At 37.5% G+C, this 19254-nt stretch overlaps 1 pseudogene; it reads left to right on the top strand.

Moving 5' to 3' along the window:
- Positions 1-661: 661 nt before the first annotated feature.
- LOC129082106 (uncharacterized) lies at positions 662-762 on the top strand (annotated as a pseudogene).
- Positions 763-19254: the final 18492 nt, after the last annotated feature.

The following is a 19254-nucleotide window of genomic DNA, read 5'->3' as shown; positions in this document are numbered from 1 at the left end:
AGAGAAAATTTCATAAGCATCTACGCCTAGTTTCCTTTTTTTTTGGTAAAGATTTTTTAAATTTATTTTTAGAGAGAGGGAAAGGACAGAGAAGGAGAGGGAGAGAAACATCAATGTGTGGTTCCCTCTCATGTGACACCCCCTGCACTGGGGACCTGGCCCGCAACCCAGGTATGTGCCCTGACTGGGAATCGAACCAGCGACCTTTTGGTTCACAGGCTGGCACTCAATCCACTAAGCCACACCAGCCAAGGCACTATGCCTCGTTGCTGACATGGCTACATATGCCGAAGCTAGACTTATCCTTAAGAGGGCCAATTATGATTAGGCACAGTGCCAAAGGCCCACCATACTTTCAGGGACGCATGAAAATGTTTTAATTTTGATTTTTTTAAATGGAATTTTTAAAATGGATATCATTATAATAAATATATGTAAATTATATTAATGAATCAAGCTGGGATTATACAACCCAGTCCTAAAATAAAATGTGTGTATATGTATAGAGCAGAATAATGAAATAAAAAATACACCCACATATGCACAGTCAATTGATTATTTACCAAGGTGCTAAGTCAATTCAATGGGTTAGAGAAGTCTTTTAAACAAATGGTGTTGGAACAACTGGAAAAATGTATGGAAAAAAAGAAACCTTGAATATTTGCTTTGGTGGCACACATGCTAATTAAAATGATAAAGAGAAGAGCAGCGTGGCCTTTGTACAAGGATGGCCTGCAGATTCATGAAGCGGTCCATATTTTTCAGAAAGTTATCTTAAACTCTATCACCACACAAAAAAGAGTAACTATGTGAGGTGATGGGTATGTTAATTAGCTTGATTGTGTTAATATGTATACAATGTTAGCATAAAATTTTTAACTGGAGAAATCTGATTAAATAATTGGCAAAACCCTGAACAGATACCTCACCCAAGGAGATAGACAGTTGGCAAATTAGCATATGAAAAGATTGCCAATATCATATGTCATTAAGCAAGTGCAAATTAAAACAATAATGAAATACTACTACCACCTATTAGAATGACCAAAATCCAAAACACTAACGCCAAATGTTGATGAAGATGTGAAACAACGGGAACTCTCATTTGCTGCTGATGGACATGCAAAATAGTGCAGTCACGTTAGAAGACAGTTTAACGGTTTCTCATAAAACTAAACATATTCTACCATATGACCCAGCAATTGTACTCCTTGGTATTTACCTAAATGAGCTGAAAAGTTATATCAACCCAAAAACTGCACATGGATATTTATAGCAGCTTTATCCACTAATTGCAAAAACATGGAAGCAACCCAGATGTCTTTCAATAGGTGAATGGATAAATAAACTGCCGTATATCCAGATGATGGAGTGTTATTCAGTGCTAAAAAGAAACGAGCCATCAAGCCTTGAGAAGACATTGAAAAACATTAATATGTATTACTAAGTGAAAGAACCACTCTAAAAAGTCTACATGTTATATGATTCCAACTATAGAACATTCTGGAAAAGGCAAAACTACAGAGACAGAGGTTGTCAGAGGCTGTGGGGAGGGAGGGATGAATAGGGAGCACACAGAAGAATTTCAGGACATTGAAACAGTTCTGTATGACACTGTAATGGCAGATAAATGTCATTATATATTTGTTCAAGCTCATTGACTGTGCAACGTCTAGAATGAACTCTGATGTAAACTATAGGTGATAACGATGTGTTGGTTGATAACGATGTGTTTGTTGATTACAGCAAATGTTCCGCACTGGTGCAGGATGCTGATAGTGGGGGAGGCTCCATATATGTAGCCGTAGGGAGCATACAGGAATTCTCTATACCTTCTGATGAATTTTTCTGTGAACCTAAAACCACTTTTAAAAAGTCTGTTTAAAAATCCAAATAAGTACAGTGCCAGGAGGTACTGGAAATATTGGGGGAAACATTTTGTAAAGTATATGATTGTCTAACAACTATACTGTACACCTGAAACTAATACAAAAGAATATAATGTAAACTGTAATTGAACAATAAAATTAATTTTAAAAGTTAAATAATTAGAGGGACCTGACCTTAATCAACACAACAAAATAATGCAAATCATAAACTGGGAGGAAAATATTCTTAATACATATATGTATTAATGTACATAAACATTGGGAGATGTACATGTACGGAATGTGAGAATCAAGAGGGCAGAGTGAGTGGAAGTCACACTGACCTCCTCCCAGGACCAACCTGGAATCACAACTAAATTGTGGAGAAATCACCTGGAACAAACAACTGAACAATAGTGAGAGAGAAGCCTTATAACCTCAGACAGACGAGCTTTAGCACAACCAAACTGCCACTTACCCTGGTCTCCGGCAAAGGCAGGGGCAAAATGGGCTAGAGACGCCTGAGAAGAGACTGGAGAAGGAGGCTTTGGGGAGAGAACTGACAGAGTAGCCGCGGGGATCCCAGTGCTGACTCATCCCCCATGCGGCAGCAGCCATCTTGCTCAGGCAGAGACCACTCCCCTGAAGGAACCCAGTGAGGCCCACTCCAAGACACATCATAATTAAAATGGCAAATATCAAAGACAAACCGAGAATCCTAAAGGAAACACCGGAGAAAGAGGTAATAACATATAAGGGAGCCCCAATATGGCTAGCATCCGACTTCTCAACAGAAACACTGCAAGCCAGAAGGGAATGGCAAAAAATATTCCAAGGAATGAAAAGCAAAGGCAGGCAACCAAGACTGCTCTACCCAGCAAGGCTCTCAGTTCAAATGGAAGGCAAAATAAGGAGTTTCCCAGACAAAAGAAGGCTAAAAGAATACACCTCCACCAAACTAGCACTGCAAGATGTGCTAAAGGGACTGCTTTAAGAAAATGAAGAAAAAGAGCCTATTAATACACAGTTCCTTTCACAATCATGAATACTTGAAATTACCAATATTTTTAATACTTATTAATCTGATTGTGACAATGATGTGTTATTTTAATTGTTACTTTATTATTTGTTGAAACTAAACCTGTTTTTGTATATTTCTTGCCTATTTCTGTTATTTTTAAAAAGCTTTAAATGACTGTTTGGTATGCATTATCCATTTTTTGATTAAATGTTTGTAAAATTTTTTCCCTAAAAAAAAAAAGCAAAACTATTAACCCATTGCAAATACTTTCCTATTCTATTACTTGTCATTTAACTTTTTAATATGTATATTATTGTATAGTCTTAAATGTTTAATATACTCCTATTGTCAATATTTTACTTTATAGCTTCTGGGTTTGAATATAGCTTCAGGGTAAGAAAAATATTAGTTTGTATTTTCTCCTAAAACTCCTTATAATTTCCATATTGATTTTTTAACTCACCTGAATATTTTTTGTATAATGTGTGAAACAGGGCTCTATATTTGTTTTATTTCAAGTAATAGTGGTCCATGCCCCTTATTTGTTGAATAAGCCTTATTTTCCCCATTGATTTGAAATATCAATTTAATTATACATTATATTGTTAGATACATATGTTTGTTTCTAGAATGCTCATTTTATTTCATTGATTTACTTGATTATTTCTGTACTGGTGTCATGCAGTTTTAATTGCTGAGACTTTATAATGGATTTAAATTTTTTAATATTTTATAATGGATTTTGACATTTAAAAAATAAATAAAATCAATATGCATTTAAGAAAAAGAAAGAAAGAAGGAACTTCTGCCTTTTGTGACAACATGGATGGAACTGGAGAATATTTTGCCAAGTGAAACAATCCAGTCGATGAAAGACAAATACCATATGATCTCACCTATAAATGGAATCTATTCAACAAAATAAACTAATGAACAAAATAAACTAATGAACAAAATAAACCACAGGCATGGAAACATGGAGCAGACTGAAAGTGACCAGAGGGGATGGGGAGCGAGGACAGTGGTGAAAAGAAGAAAGGACTAGACAAAGAACATGTATGAATGACCCATGGACATGGACAACAGAGTGGGAATTGACTGTGGGAGAGGGGGGGGGGGTGGGATGGGTGGAGGAGGGCGAAGGAGGAAACACTGAGCCAACTATAATAAACATGATTTAAAAATAAAAAATTATTTTAAAAAAACTTATAATGTATAAAGGACTCCTACAAATCAAAAATAAAAGGATAAAAACAATTAAAAATAAGCAAAAAGACTTGATCATGTATTTCACGAAAGTACACATACAAGTGTCTAATAGATACATAAAAAGATACTCAACATCATTAGTCATCAGGGAAATACTAATTAAAACCCCATTGAAATTCCACTTCATGCCCACTAAAATGGCTAAAACTAAGTAGACTGGCAACATCAATTGGTGCTGTGTGTCATACAAGTGGAACTGTCATACACAACTGGTGGGTGTATAAAATGATACAGCCGCTTTGCATAACTGGTTGGGAGCTTCTTATAAAATTACACACCCACCTAATGATTGAGCAATTCCACTCCTGGCTATTTATTCAAGAGAATAAAATAGACTTTCACAAAAACTTAACCAAGAATGTTCATAGCAGTTTTATTTCTAACAACCAAAAACTGGAAACAAATACAAATGTCCACCAACAGGATTATGGATTTTTTTTAAAAATGTATATTTATACAGAAGACTGTTAATTGGTAATAAAATGAAATGAACCCTTAATATGACAATATGAGTGAATCTTTAAAACTGCACAGAGTAAATGAACAGACAGAAATAATACTTATTATATAATTTCATTTATGTGACTTCAAGAGCAAACTCACCTGTGATGACAGAAATTAGAACCCAATTGCCTATTTGGGAAGGGAGCCTGAAGGAGGACATGAAGGCACTTTTTAGGGGTGTGGAAATATCTTATATCTTGATTCGGGTATTGGTCACATGAATACATACACTTGTTAAAACTCACCCAATTATACACGTAATAAATACTGCATTTTGTTGCATGTAAATTTTACCTCCATAAGAAGAAATGCCACCATGTAATTACCTTAAACTGTTAAACAAGACGTATCATTTATGAATATTTTTCATTTTCTTTCCCCCTGATGCCTAGAAGAGTGCAGAGAACACAATGAGTGCTCAATACATGTTTGAGAAAAGTAAAACAAATGAACGAATTGTTTAGGCTGTTTATAAGCATACAATGTGACATTCAGGTAGCTTCTTTTAGGCATATGTTTTAAAAATTCCTTATGCAGAAGGAACCCTCCTTCTGTGTTTTTCTTAGACTGTCAATCCTGCTCTAGCTTTGAGCAAATTAACTGTCTTTGGCATCAGTCTGCACATATGTATATATACGTTGGCCCATGCTTCAGATTTTCCTGCATTCTCTTAAACAAGCAGCATCTGGCTTCAGCAAGCCCCATATCTCTCATTCAGTTGTCCCAGGCCCAGCACTAGCAGCCGCCAGCCTTGATTCACAGCTTGTTCTCACCTGGACACCTCCAAGCCCAGCACAAATAGCAGCCATCTGCACATAGTTTCGTAGCTTACGGTGTGTGACACCAGACAGAACACAGGCAGTGGCTGACCTTGGTCATGCCAACAGCAATCAAGGCTCAACTACAACAGAAGGACGTACACAGCCCAAACAATGGACATACATTGAGTGTGAAGCTGTGGCAATAGGGAGGCTGTGCCACTGGACCCTACAGCACACCTACTCCATTTGGCCACTTTACCAAGCGTAGGAGATATAGCAGCTATACCTAACAGAGAAACAAACACGGGGACTGCCAAAATGAGGAGACAAAGAGACATGGCCCACATGAAGAACAGAACAAAACACTCAGCCTAAACAAAATGGAGACTAGCAAGTTACTAGAGGCAGAGTTCAAAACACTGGTTATAAGGATGCTCAAGGAAATTAGTGAGAACCGCAACAGCATAAAAAGGATCCAGTCAGAAATGAAGGATAGTCAATAAAATAAAGAAAAATTTACAGGGAATCAATAGTAAAGTGGATGAAGCCAAGAATCAAATCATCAATTTGGAATATAAGGAAGCAAAACACAATGAATCAGAACAGCAAGAAGAAAAAAATAATCCAAACAAATGAGGATAGAGTAAGGAGCCTCTGGGACAACTTCAAGCACACTAATATTCACATAATGGTGGTGCCAGTAAGGAAAAAAGGGAAAACAAGAAATTGGAAGCCTATTTGGAAAAATAAGGACAGAAAACTTCCTTAATTTGGTGAAGGAAATAGACAAGTCCAGGAAGTACAGAGTCCCAAACAAGATGAACCCAAAGAGGCCCACACTAAGACACATCATAATTAAAATGCAAAAGATTGACGACAAATGGAGAATCTTAAAAGCAGCATGAGAAAAGCAGTTACTTACAAGGGATCTCCCATAAGACTGTCAACTGACTTATCAAAAGAAACATTGTGGGCTAGAAGGGACTGGCAAGAAATATTCAAAGTAATGAAAAGCAAGGACCCAAAACCAAGATTGTTCTGCCCAACAAAGTTATCATTTAGAAGCAAAGGACAGGTAAAAATCTTCCCAGACAAGAACAAGCTAACCAATCACCACCAAACCAATATTGCATGAAATGTTAAAAGGTCTCCTGTAAGAGCAAATAGAAGATCAAAACTATGAACAAGAAAATGGCAATATAGATCTATCAACAACTGAATCTCAAAAACAAGATAAACAAACAAGCAGAACTAAAGCAGAATCATAGATACAGGGGTTTTGATGGTTGCCAGATGTTAGTTGGGGTGTTTGGGAGGATGGGCAAAAATGCTGAAGGGATTAGGAAGTACAAATTAGTAGTTGCAGAACAGTCATGGGGATGAAAAGTATGGCATAGGAAAGAGAGTAACTGAGGGACGTGTGTGCGTGACCGATGGGCATTGGCAACGGTGTGCGGGTCGCCTGAGGGGGCGGCGAGGGGCTGAGTGGGGGGGGACAAAGGGGAAAAATGAGGACAACTGTAATGACATCATCAGTCAAATATCATTTAAAAAAGGAACTGCTTAAATGGACTGATTGTTTTGAAAAAAAAGATTTTATCACATCAATATACAGTAAAAAATAAACCGAAAACTAAATCACGAGTACTTTTGAGAAAAATGTCTTGGTTTGATTAATAAGTGATTTTCAAGAAAACTTCCCCTCACAAGGAGAGGAATGCCTGCAAAGTTATTCCATATTGTATATACTTTTTTTGTTTTAAGACTGTTTCAAAACTAAAGAATTTATTATGAGAAATATTTTCTCCACTAATAGTTTCAAAGTTTTGAAAAGAAATGTGTAACTACAGTTGTTAGACTAACGTAGAAAAATATTTTTTTCTTAGATGTTCATCCTTAAAATTACTTTCAACGCTTAAATGTAACTTGGTAGATTTTTTTTTAGGCTTAAGTTAAAAAATAAAGCAGATGGCAGACAAAGACGTATTATTGAAGTCTAGCTATTAAAATGTGATGTCTAGATTCCAGGTAAAAATAAACAAATGGGGATGTGTAGATATTAATATTTACATACCAGAGCTGTATTTTCCAAGAATGTTTTGCTTTAGGTCAGGTAAAAGTTACTCTGAAAATATTAGATCCTTCTCAAAGTGAAAATAATTGCATTTCAGAAGGCAGAGGTTTCAACGTCTGGATTAAGGCATGAAGTCCTAGTTAATTTGAAAAGACGATCAGAGAACTTTTACTCTATGATATAACAAACATAAAAGGAAACTGCTGAACCACCTATAAGTTCTCATTCTCTGCTTTCAAGATGAGGTCACATTCCTTTCCTCTCCCCTGTCCATCATGGCCTCCTCCATTAAGCATACATCTGGTTTAAATTCCCAGCATGTGTGATAAATCAATGCATAACAGGTAATAAATTTAAAAGACTATATTCCTGTAGGCTGTGGCTTCTATTGTCTCAATCCTTGCAAGTTTGATGATTTTTCCATCTCAGCTTATCTGTGTTATAGTAATAAGAGAAGGCCCAAAACACAGAATGTACTTTAGAACTAAGGGCTTATCTCCAAAAGCTATCAGCAGGAAACTTGAAATAATATCCTTGATGCTGCTGTGTCTTTATGAGCTTTGAAGACTGAACCTACCATTTCACAGATACCTATACCATAGTCCCTTTTATCCAATTATGTTTAGTAATTGGGGATTATTACTATTAGAATGGATAGTCACTATTTGGATTATTCATACATTTATTATTTTATTTTAGGAAGGTAGTCAAAAAGCCTAGCACCATTTTTATTAAAGTATCAATTGTAAAAAGGCAATTTACAATAATGGTTAAGGATATGCATTTACCCTATTACTTGAGGCGATTTCATCAAGTACTGAAATGCTTTAAACCTTTAAACCTCTATTTTCTAATCAAATAAAGTGGTAATAATGATGGTAACTTCCTCATAGGGTTGTTGTAAAGATTCAATGAGATGACGCTTATAACATAGCATATATCTGATGCATACAGAGTCTGTGAGGTTGTTGGCTATTAGCACAGTTGTGAATTTACCTACAACTCTTCTAATTTCCAGGATTAAAGCTAACGTTGCCAAGAGTGGACTCCTATGAGAAATGCCATTCCATGGTTTGTAATTAACAATGGGTCTCAAGGGAGAGTTATTCCTATTTCCTTTCTCTTATCTGCCCCACCACATTCGGTGTGTATCTGCCTCCCCTACTAGATGCTGGGTTCTTCGAGAAGACGTTCTATGTCTTATGCCTCTGAATTACTGAGTCTGGTAAATGGTGGACTTGCTAAGGGAATGTATAAATCAGCACGTATGCGAATAGACTTGAAACATGTATTTTAAATTTGTATTGTTTATGTGGTTTTAAGTAATTATCTAAAGACTAATTTAACTGGATCTAGCAAAGCAATATAGGTATTATAGCTATAAAAAAAAGAACAGTTAACAACGCTATATTGTTCATCTACATTTCAAAGAAGGTGTCCATTTTAGGCATGTTATATCTGAGGTACCCATTAAATATCCAAGTGGAGGGTCCGAGTAGGGAGTTGGACATAAGTTTGGAAAGATCGGATAACTTACGGAAGTTCCTAACTTTGGAAAAATGTGGGAATTGTCAACATATGGATAGTTCTGTACTTGGAGCCATGTGACTAAAAAGGGATCACCCAGGGAAAGGATATAAATTAAGAGAGAAAAAGGTTGTAAGACTAAAACCTGGGAAATTCCAAAACTTGGAGTTTTGGGTGATGATGAGAAACCACAAGGAGACTGAGCTGGACAAGGCGAGAAGTTCAGAGAAATTCAGAGAACCAAGAAAAGGCCAGTTGTCATATGTTCAGCTCTCGCTGTCCCTGGCTCTCTTCACCTCCCTCTCTGATTGCTACCACTTATCTCAGGAATTCTTCCAGTTTTGGTGCTCTGTTTGGATCTACGTCTCAAGTTTTCCTATATGCCTCTCTGCTTCTCATGGCTCTCATTCAATAATTCTCTGTTTTGTGTGCATCTTCCAATTTGGCCCACCTGAAACTTTAGGATCTAGGGTCAAGGTCGGGGTGTCCCTGTGCCGGCCTCAGCTCACATGTCGTAGCTCTCCCTTATTTCTAGCCTTACTTGTCATCGTCTCCGCTGAAGGAGAAGGAGAGATAGCTATTCTTGATGTTCGTGGTTGGCTTCAGATACCCTGGTTCAGCTTTCAGGTGGGAACCGTGCCCTCCCTTTAACTCATCCCGAATCCTGCTTTTCTGGACTTCCTCCTTGTCTGTGTATTGTATTCTTGCTCCAGCTCTGGGCATTTGGCCACTTTGGACCAACAGCCTGTTCTTTTCAGCCAGTCCCTGAGTCCCTTTATCTCTGCATTCCACTGCCCTCCTCCACCCCACCTTCAGTGTCTAGTTCTCTTGCTGTGAACCCTTGGGACATTTGAGCCATGTTTGGAGGAAGGCCAGTTCTCTTAAACCCAGCTGAATATATTGCCCACATTTTTTTCCATAATGGTGATCTCAGAGAGTCTGGAAAATAAAAAATCCCTGGAATAGAGGTATATAAGATGGCAAATACAAATATTTGATTCTCACCCTACAATCTGCACTTGCTTCCAGCAACCACATGCTAAATCAGTAGGAATTTCTTGAAGGAGTACCAGGGACTCTAACTGGCAAACAACACCTGATATTTCCCTTAGAGACTGTGGAACATAAACTAGTGGGACATAAATTAGGAGACTAGAATCCCAAGATAGTGATATAGGTCCTAGAATTATTCTAAAAGGTTGCTATTTGAGGGATGTGTAATCATTGGTTGGTCCCTATTTAGCCGAAATTCATACTGAGCAGGGTTAGGAATGTTTCTGGAAATGGTAATTGAGGTCTAGGAATAAGCCATTTGAATTTCTGATTTTCAAGGCCACTGTACAACTAGATCCCTAGAAACAAAAATTTCCCAGCTCTAGTTTTTCTGTTTTGGCTAATGACGTTTGGCCTGAAACAGCTGTATTCTTCTCCTCAGTCCTTCAGTTAACAATATATAGACACCGCTGAAATTTTCACTCATTTTTATTAGACTTTTGTAGGCGATTATGTCTTTGCTGCTTTCATAATAAACATGTTTTACTCCACTGTGAAACATTCAAACAATCAAGTAATTAAGAAATAATTTAGAAGCTGAAAGCCCTCACCAGTTTTCCTTTCCTTAAATACAACCCTTCTTAATAGTTTGGGTATATTCTTTTGAATGTTTTTGTGTTACAAAAATGGGATATATGGTACATATTGCTGAGAAATTTGATTTTTTTTACTTGATAATATATCTTTGTTATCTTTCTATATCAGTACTTGCAGCTCTCATTATTTTTAACAGTTACATGTATGAATATACCAAATTTTATTTAGCCAAAATAATGTGGGTTATATACAGTATTTTACAAACACAAGCAATGCAAAAATTAACATCCATGTATATGTTTCTTTGCACGCTTGTGCGAGTACTTCTGTGGGTTGCATTCCTGGAATTGGATTTCTTAGGCTGAAAAATATACACACTTAGGAATTTGAGAATAAGTACCAAACTGCCCTCCTAAGAGCTTGTGTCATTTTTCTTGCACATCAATAATATATGTAATATCCGTGTTCATAAACATTGACTAACAAGGAGTACTTTGATTGTGTGAACGTGGTAGGTAGAAAATTATATCTACTCAAATTTGCATTTCCTAAACGATACTGTATGATTAAACTAGATATTACTTTTTTTATTGTTCAAATACATTTGTCTCCGTTTTCCCACCACCACTTTCCCCTGCCCCACCCACCCCCACCTCTCACCCTCAATCCTTTGGCTTTGTCCGTGGGTCCTTTATACATGTTCCTTGACTTGACCCTCCCCCTCCTTTCCCCATTACCCCTCTTCCTCCACCCCTCTGGTTACTGTCGGTTTGTTTTTTTCTTTCAATGTTGCTGGTTATATTGTTCTTGCTTGTTTGTTTTGTTAACAAGGTTCTGCTTATAGGTGAGATCATATGCTATTTGTCTTCTGCCCCCCGGCTTATTTCCCTCAGTGTAATGCTCTCCAGTTCCATCCCTGCTGTCACAAGGGAAGTAGCTCTTTCTTTCTGTCTTTCTGCCATGTAGTATTCAACTGTGTAAATGTACCATAGTTTTTGGATCCACTCATTTACTGATGGGCACTTAGGTTGCTTCCAGCCCTTGGCTATTGCGAATTGTGCTGCTATGAACACTGGGATGCATAGGTTCTTTTGAATTGGTGTTTCTGGATTCTTAGTGTATAATCCCAGCAATGGGACTGCTGGGTCAAAAGGTAGTTATATTTTTAGCTTTTTGAGGAAATTCCAAACTGTTTTCCACAGTGGCTGCACCAGTCTACATTCCCACCAACGGTGTACTAGGGTTCTCTTTTCTCCACAACTTCTCTGGCACTTGTCTGTTGATTTGCTGGCCATTCTGACTGCGTGAAGGGGTATCTCACTGTGGTTTTAATTTGCATTTCTCTGATGCTGAGCATCCTTTCATATGTCTCTGGGCCCCCTGTTTTCCTCCTTGAAAAGTGTCTGTACAGGTCCTTTGCGCATTTTTTAATTGGTTTGTTTGTCTTCCCGGAGTAGAGTCATGTGAGTTCTTTATATATTTTGGAGATCAAACCCTTGTCTGAGGTATCATTGACAAATATATTTTGCCATACATTGGTTCCCTTTTCATTTTGCTGATATTCTCTTTAGCCATGCTGAAGTTTCTTATTTTGATGAAGTCCCATTTTTTTCTTCTTTCTTTTATGTCCCCTGCTCTCAGTGAAAATATTGCTGTGTGGAATATCTGAGAGTTTCCTGCCTATGTTCTCCTCTAGGACTTTTATGGCATCACTACTTATATTTAAGTCTTTTATCCATCTTGAGTTTATTTTTGTGTATGGTGTAAGTTGTTGGTCAAATTTCATGTTTTTTGCATATAGCTGTCCAGGTCTCCCAAAGCCATTTGTTGAAGAAGCTATTTTTACTTCATTGCATGCTTCTGCTCCTTTTGTCAAATATTAATTGACCATGGAGATATGGGCTCTCTCTTCTGTTCCATTGATCTATGTGTCTGTTCTTATGCCAGTACCAGACTGTTTTGATTACAGTGGCCTTGTAACATAGCTTGATGAGAGGTATCATGATCCCTCCTACTTTGTTCTTTCTCAAAATTGCTGCAGCTATTTGGGATCATTTATGGTGCCGTATAAATTTTTGAAATGTTTGTTCTATATCAGTGAAATACATCACTGGTATTTTAATCCATTTACATTTAAAGTTATTATTGATATGTACTTATTCATTTTTTTCCCTTTGTACCTGTGTTCCTCTCTTTCTTACTCTTTTTCTTCATCTTCTTGAAGCAGACCCTTTAGCATATCTTTCAGTGCTCGTTTGGTGGAGGTGTATTCTTTTAGCCTTCTTTTGTCTGGGAAACTCCTTACTTCACCTTCCATTTTAATTGAGAGTCTTGCTGGGTAGAGTAGCCTTGGTTGCAGGCCTTTGCTTTTCATGACTTGCAATATTTCTTGCCACTCCCTTCTGGCTTGTTGTGTTTCTGTTGTGAAGTCAGATGCTAGCTCTATCAGGGCTCCCTTGTAGGTTATTACCCATGTCTCCCTTGCTGCCTTTAGGATTCTCTGTTTGCCTTTGATATTTGCCATTTTAATTATGATGTGTCTTGGAGTGGGCCTCACAGGGTTCCTCTTGAATGGGACCCTCTGTGCTTCCCGGACTTGTGTGACTTTTTCTCTCCTCTCATGAGGGAAGTTTTCCATCATTACCTTTTCAAACAGGCTCTCTATCCCTTCTCCCTCTTCTCCTTCTGGTAACCCTTTTATACAGATATTATTCCGTTTCAGGTTGTCCTGCGTTTCCCTAAATGCCTCTTCATTTTTTTGGTCTTTTTTCATTTTCTTGCTCTTTCTGGGAGCTTTTTTCTACCTTACCTTCCAGCTTGCTGATTTGATTCTCTGCTTCATCTAGCCTGCTTTTGATTCCTTCTACTGTGTTCTTCAATTCAGAGATTGTATTCTTCATTCTCTCTTGCCTCTTGTTGATAGTTTCTATGTCCTTTTTCTTGCTGATACAGTTTCAGTAAGTTCCTTGTAGTTTCCCTGTAGTTTTTGGTAATTCTCTCTGAGCTCAGTGAGCTCATTGAGCTTCCTTAGAACCATTGTTTTGAACTCAGTATCTGACAGTTTACTTGCCTGTATTTCATTTAGTTCTCTTTCTGGGGATTCCTCCTTTCCTTTTGATTGGGGGGTGTTTCTTTGTCTTCACATTTTTTGTGAGACTCTTCTTTTTTGCTTCTGCTTCTTAAATTGATCTGTCTTGATTTCCTGACTGTGTGGCGTGAACCTCTATGGTAGAAGACCTGTGAGATTCAGTGGTGCAGTCTCCTTGAATCTCCTGAACTTGTTGCTCTTTGGATGCCTTTTATGCTGTTTATGTTGGCTTTCAAAGTAACTGGGTTTTGATTGTTGTTTGGTCATTATTTGGTGGGTCCTACCCTCCAGCTGGTTGACTGAGGGTCACTCTGCCCACCACGTCTTATCTGTTTTTGTGCAGGTGGTGCCAGAACAAAACCACAAAGCCCAGGAAACAAACCCACATCTGCAAAAATAACTGCCCCCTGCAATCCCAGAAGCAAATCAACAACAAATGAACCAGTATTAATACAGCTGTAAAGAGATTGATACTATTATAAAAAAGGAGAGAAATAAACTGTTAGTATAAAATCTAATGATTTAATATGCACAAACTTGATGGACTTGAAATTAACATTAAAAAGCTATGAAGTAAAGAAAAAATATTGTAAATCATGAAGACCACAGTGGATTTTGTCTCAGTAGCCTTTAGTATTTACTACTGTTTTTTCTTTCTGGACCCCCTCTGATGATGTCAGATGTTGACCCTGTCTGACCTTAGGCAGTCTATTTGAGATTTCTAGGAATCTACTGTCTGTGGCTGTCTCCTGCAGTTGTTAATCTAGTCACTCTGCTCTCAGCAGTCAGGCTTAAGGACAACATTGGGGTGCAGAGTCCCTCATGGGGGTGGGGCTATTGTGTCCTCATGGTGCTGACGCTCAGGGGATTGGCCTGCCTGAGCAAGATGGCTGCTGCCGTATAGGGGATGACTCAGCACTAGGATCTCACCTGCTATTCCCTCAATTCTCCCTCTAAAGACTCCTTCCACAGTCTCTCTCAGGCATCTCCAGCCCACTCTGCCCCTGCCTTTGCCAGAGACCAGGGTAAGTGGCTGCAAATGAAAATTTGTGCATTGGCCCTTTAAACCGCTCTTTGTGTCTCAAGCTGCCCTTTTCTGGCAGAGAGCATTCCTGTTACTTTTTGCAGCTGGCTGTTATCTGTGTACTTTTGGGGCTCTGGAGCTCTAGGCTGGGAATCCCTGCTTACAGTTTAGACCCTACTCTTCTCAGGAGGATCCAACCGGCTGTTTCAATATCCCTCTGGTGATGCTCTTGTGGGCGCCCAGCCAGCCTTCTCAAATATCCACCGCACTGTTTACCAGTCAGGTTGTGCTGAAGCTGATTCTTCTGTCTTTCCGAGGTTATAAGGCGCCTCTCTCACTATTGTTCAGTTGTTTGTTCTGGGTGATTTTTCCACAATTTAGTGGTAATTCCAGGTTGGCCCTGGGAGGATGTCAGTGTGACTTCCATTCATTCCTCTGCCATCTTGCCCCTTATTCTTAAAAATATAAAGCAAGTGTTTTTAGTGACCGTTTTTTAAAACTTGTAATTATTGGTAATAATAAAGGCATAATAAATCTGTCTTAAAAGCAAGGCAAATAGTATACAGGTGTATATACATATGTTTAATGCATATATATTATATTGTGCCAATTGCTAGGGCCCATGTAAAGATGAATAATGACTGATGTTGAAAGATGAACAGTGACATAGTGCACACTGCTAATATTAATAAATAAATAGGAGAGAAAGATGCTAAACATAGTTTGAAGACCAGTCAAATTTCAAGTTCTAGGAGGAATATTTGAATTACTGTATAGGATTTAAACTTTTATTCTTGGTATGAATTGTTAGCATGTTTTGACAACAGTTTTCAAAATCAATATCCAAATACAGTTCTTCTTGAAAGTACACTGATAAGGAACTTTCCTCTTGGTCATTATTTTATTTTGGGTAGCTGCAACAATATCACATGACATTCGCAAATGTGGGTTCTCCTGACCCAAGAACATTCCTGGGGTATTTGAAGATAGCAACCTCATTTCTTCTGGGGTTTTTTTTTTTTCCCCCCGTGAAAGTGCTCTATGTCTCCTCTGTTTATTGATAGAGATGGCTCTTTTTCTGTACCATGAATAGCATGGTGTCTACAAGTTATGTTTGTGACATCTTCCTGTAATGCAGTTTGTTTTGTCAAGGCCAGGCTACAGGCTGGGTGAAAATATGGCCAAGCATTTTTAGAGAGCTAAGTCAGGAAATGAATAGTCTGGCAAATAGCTAAGAACTGGATCATGTGGAAGAAGAGACAGTGGTGTTGAGGTCAGGCCCACAGCAGTCTTTCAAATTTGGGAAAAGGTCAAGCCAGAGTGGCTAATGTGATGACGTCCAGGAGTCAAGGCTGGAGGCTAAGGACATGTAAATGTCAAGAAGTGGAATTGAAATTCCACTAACTAGGAACATCAAACTTCTGTAGTACAGTTCTTTTGTAGTTACATTTATCCCATCTTCCCCCTGTGTGGCAGACTTTAGAATTCTTAAGGAAGCACTGTCAATTTTGATCTTACAAGCATGATCTATGACATGTGTTTATTGAAAAAAATGATAAAACAAAAATTTTCCACAGAGAGACTAAAATCCTTAGAAAATCTCTCTTCCCAGATGTAACACATAAAATCTCTATTTTCTAGGTTGACCAGAATGATTTTCAGATTTACCTAAATCAGTGATTTTCAATCTTTTTCATCTCATGGCGCACATAAACTAAATACTAAAACTTGGTGGCACATCAAAATAAAATATTTTTTGCTGACCTTACCTCCCCCCCCAAAAAAACCCCAGCAGGTATAATTTTCATTCATTCATACTGGATAGCTATTTTTTTTCTTGACTGTTTTCATTTGACAATCTAAGGGAAAAGATGTCAGTGCTCCTGACTAGTCAGTTACTGCAAGTTTTAAAAATTCTTCTGGCACATTGGTTGAGAATCACTAACCTAAATTATAATCTACTTCAGTGTGTTATTCAGTGAATACTTAAATGGTTTGCTTTTGTGGAGTACAAAATACTAACAAGTCAGTAGATGAATACTGTATAGGTCTCCAGATCTCAATGAAGTTTAAAATAAAGTAAAACTTTCTTTGTATGGGTGGGAATTGGCAGTTCTCTTAAATTCTTTACTAAAAACATTTCTAAGAAATGTGTTAGTTAAGAGATGTCTCTATCCTTCACTCTCCCATCCCACAAAAACCATTCTAGCACACATGTTGGTTTTAAGTAGGAAAAATTAAAATGTCCTCAAAAGCAGTTTGAGCAAGCTGGAACTTGATTTAAATATTTTGCGTTCTTCATCTGTACTTTCCCTCTGGGATCTTCCAATCTTCTTTTTCAGAGAGGTTTCCATTTTGGTCTGAATTTCAATCTTGATTTTCTATTCCTTGTTAGTTTCCAGGATGATTCTTGGTGTTCCTTGATCAGTGCCAAGGCACAAATCAAACTTTGTTTGAATGGAATAAACTTTCTTCATATTAGAAAACTAAAGCCCACTATTTTATATTTGAAAGTTGATATCACAATGATATCTCCCATTTATGTTTCCATTATTAACTGCAAAGAAACAGTTGACTATTTGTGCTGCACCAGAATGAAAAATTTTTATCTGTTCTTTAATTTTCAAATACATGTTAGTTCATTATTTTAATAAAATGTACTAGCAGATGTTAGGCAGAATGTGGCCACATCTGGGACATATAAAAATACCATTCTAAGTCACCATAGGAGGGAAATACCAATATTGTTTAGTTTTCCTCAAAAGTCTAACTAGCCCAACTTATTTAATCTGTTTTACTTCTTTAAGTTGGATAGCTAAGAGGAGCACCATTATTTTGGCTGTCTTGGGAATATAAAAAAGGAACAATGAACTAGAACACCAATGGAAGTGTCACAAAAAGAAATATACTATGCTGAAATACACATAAAACTTCACTAAAGCTTGTTCCTAGATCTGTACTTTTTTTTTTAAGCTGAAGAGGTTGTAAATCTTGAGTTGCTTGCTTCCTGAAGCCACCTTGAATTATGTCTCTTTAGCCTTTCTACTACATCCCTACTTAACTCAACCTTTTTCAAAGAAAACATAATACATCTATAAGATGCTAAATAAAGATTATGGTAGAAGATATATGTTGACAGTAGTATATATATGTATATGTATGTGTGTGTGCGTGCGCACTGTGTATAGTATATATTTTCTATAGAGTGATTAAATCCCAAGCTTTAGTCTTTTAACCTACCTTTTGGTTTTTATTTTGTCTTGTTTTCTTAAAGCAAGCTTGGTAAAAAACAAAAACAAAACCTGCTGGTTTTCTGTCAATAGATCAGGTTTGTATACTGTTATAGTTAGCAACATCTCTAGCTTCTTGAAAATAAACCACACGGAGGACTGGAATGATACCTAGTGCTGAGAGGAAGCTCTGGGGATGTTTGACTCACATACTCTTTATAAGTTAGGAAAAAAATGCTGGAATTGTGCATGCAGCACTGAGCTGAGAGACACATATGGTTTAATGGAAGGTATCTTGAACTTGGAGTCAGATGACCTAGGTTTGAGCCTCAGCTCTGCCATGCTGAGCTCAATGTGACAGAAGTCACATTTCCCTTGTCTATAAAGTAAGAATAATATCTTGAAGGATTGTTGTGAAGATTCAGTGAAAAAGATGGATACAAAAGTGCTCTTTAAACTGGGATACATACATAGCTTTTCTGTTGGTGGCTTGCAGTCTTCATTTCACATGAGCAGATAACAATTAGATATTTGGGGCACAAGTGAATAGAAATCCATGTGGTAGATATAGAACAGGCAGGTGTGAATTTCCACTTAAGGAAACTGCCTAAATACAGAAAGCCTCTGGAGAGACTAAATGCAATTTCGGTTGAAATTTCCACTCTTAGGTGATAACAGTGAAGCTAAACAAGCTCATTCTATCACACTGGGATCAAAGATTCCCAGTCTTTCATTCTCTTCACATCTATTCCTTGAGCATCTGTGATAGTATCTAGGACTATACACTGATGGACAGATTCTGTTCTCAAGGAACTTATGTCTTAATTATGTAAGTTACACTAATATCTTTATTCCAAGCACTTGGTAAAATGTAGGCACATACCAAATGCACAATAAAAGTTGATTGAGCTGAACTAATTTCTCTAATTTTGTAGCATTACACATAGCAGATAGCCAGTAAAGAGGTGATTTTTGTGATCAGAAATGCCTACCTAATTCACCATGTGATTAACAGGGCCCTACTTCTGAAGTTTGGAGGAAAAAACCATTTTAACTCGAGTGCATCTAGCCATCCACCTATAATATAATACTTATGTAGTGTTAATGTAATGTTTTCCTACTTAAAATATGATCTCTTCTAATTAGTACATTCAACAGGTAGAGGGGCAGAGTGTTAGAAAATGTTTTTCAGGGTGATATCCCTTACATCAAGTCAAAAAATTAGCCAAATGAAAATAGGCTGGAGATGTCAAATCACTATTGATAGACTGCTATGGACTTGCCTTTGATTACTGTAC

Source organism: Pteronotus mesoamericanus, unplaced genomic scaffold (assembly GCF_021234165.1).
Source record: "Pteronotus mesoamericanus isolate MK-2021 breed Mesoamerican mustached bat unplaced genomic scaffold, CSHL_Meso_final scaffold_1186, whole genome shotgun sequence".
NCBI lineage: Eukaryota > Metazoa > Chordata > Mammalia > Chiroptera > Mormoopidae > Pteronotus > Pteronotus mesoamericanus.
This window is presented reverse-complemented; position numbering and strand designations above follow the sequence as displayed.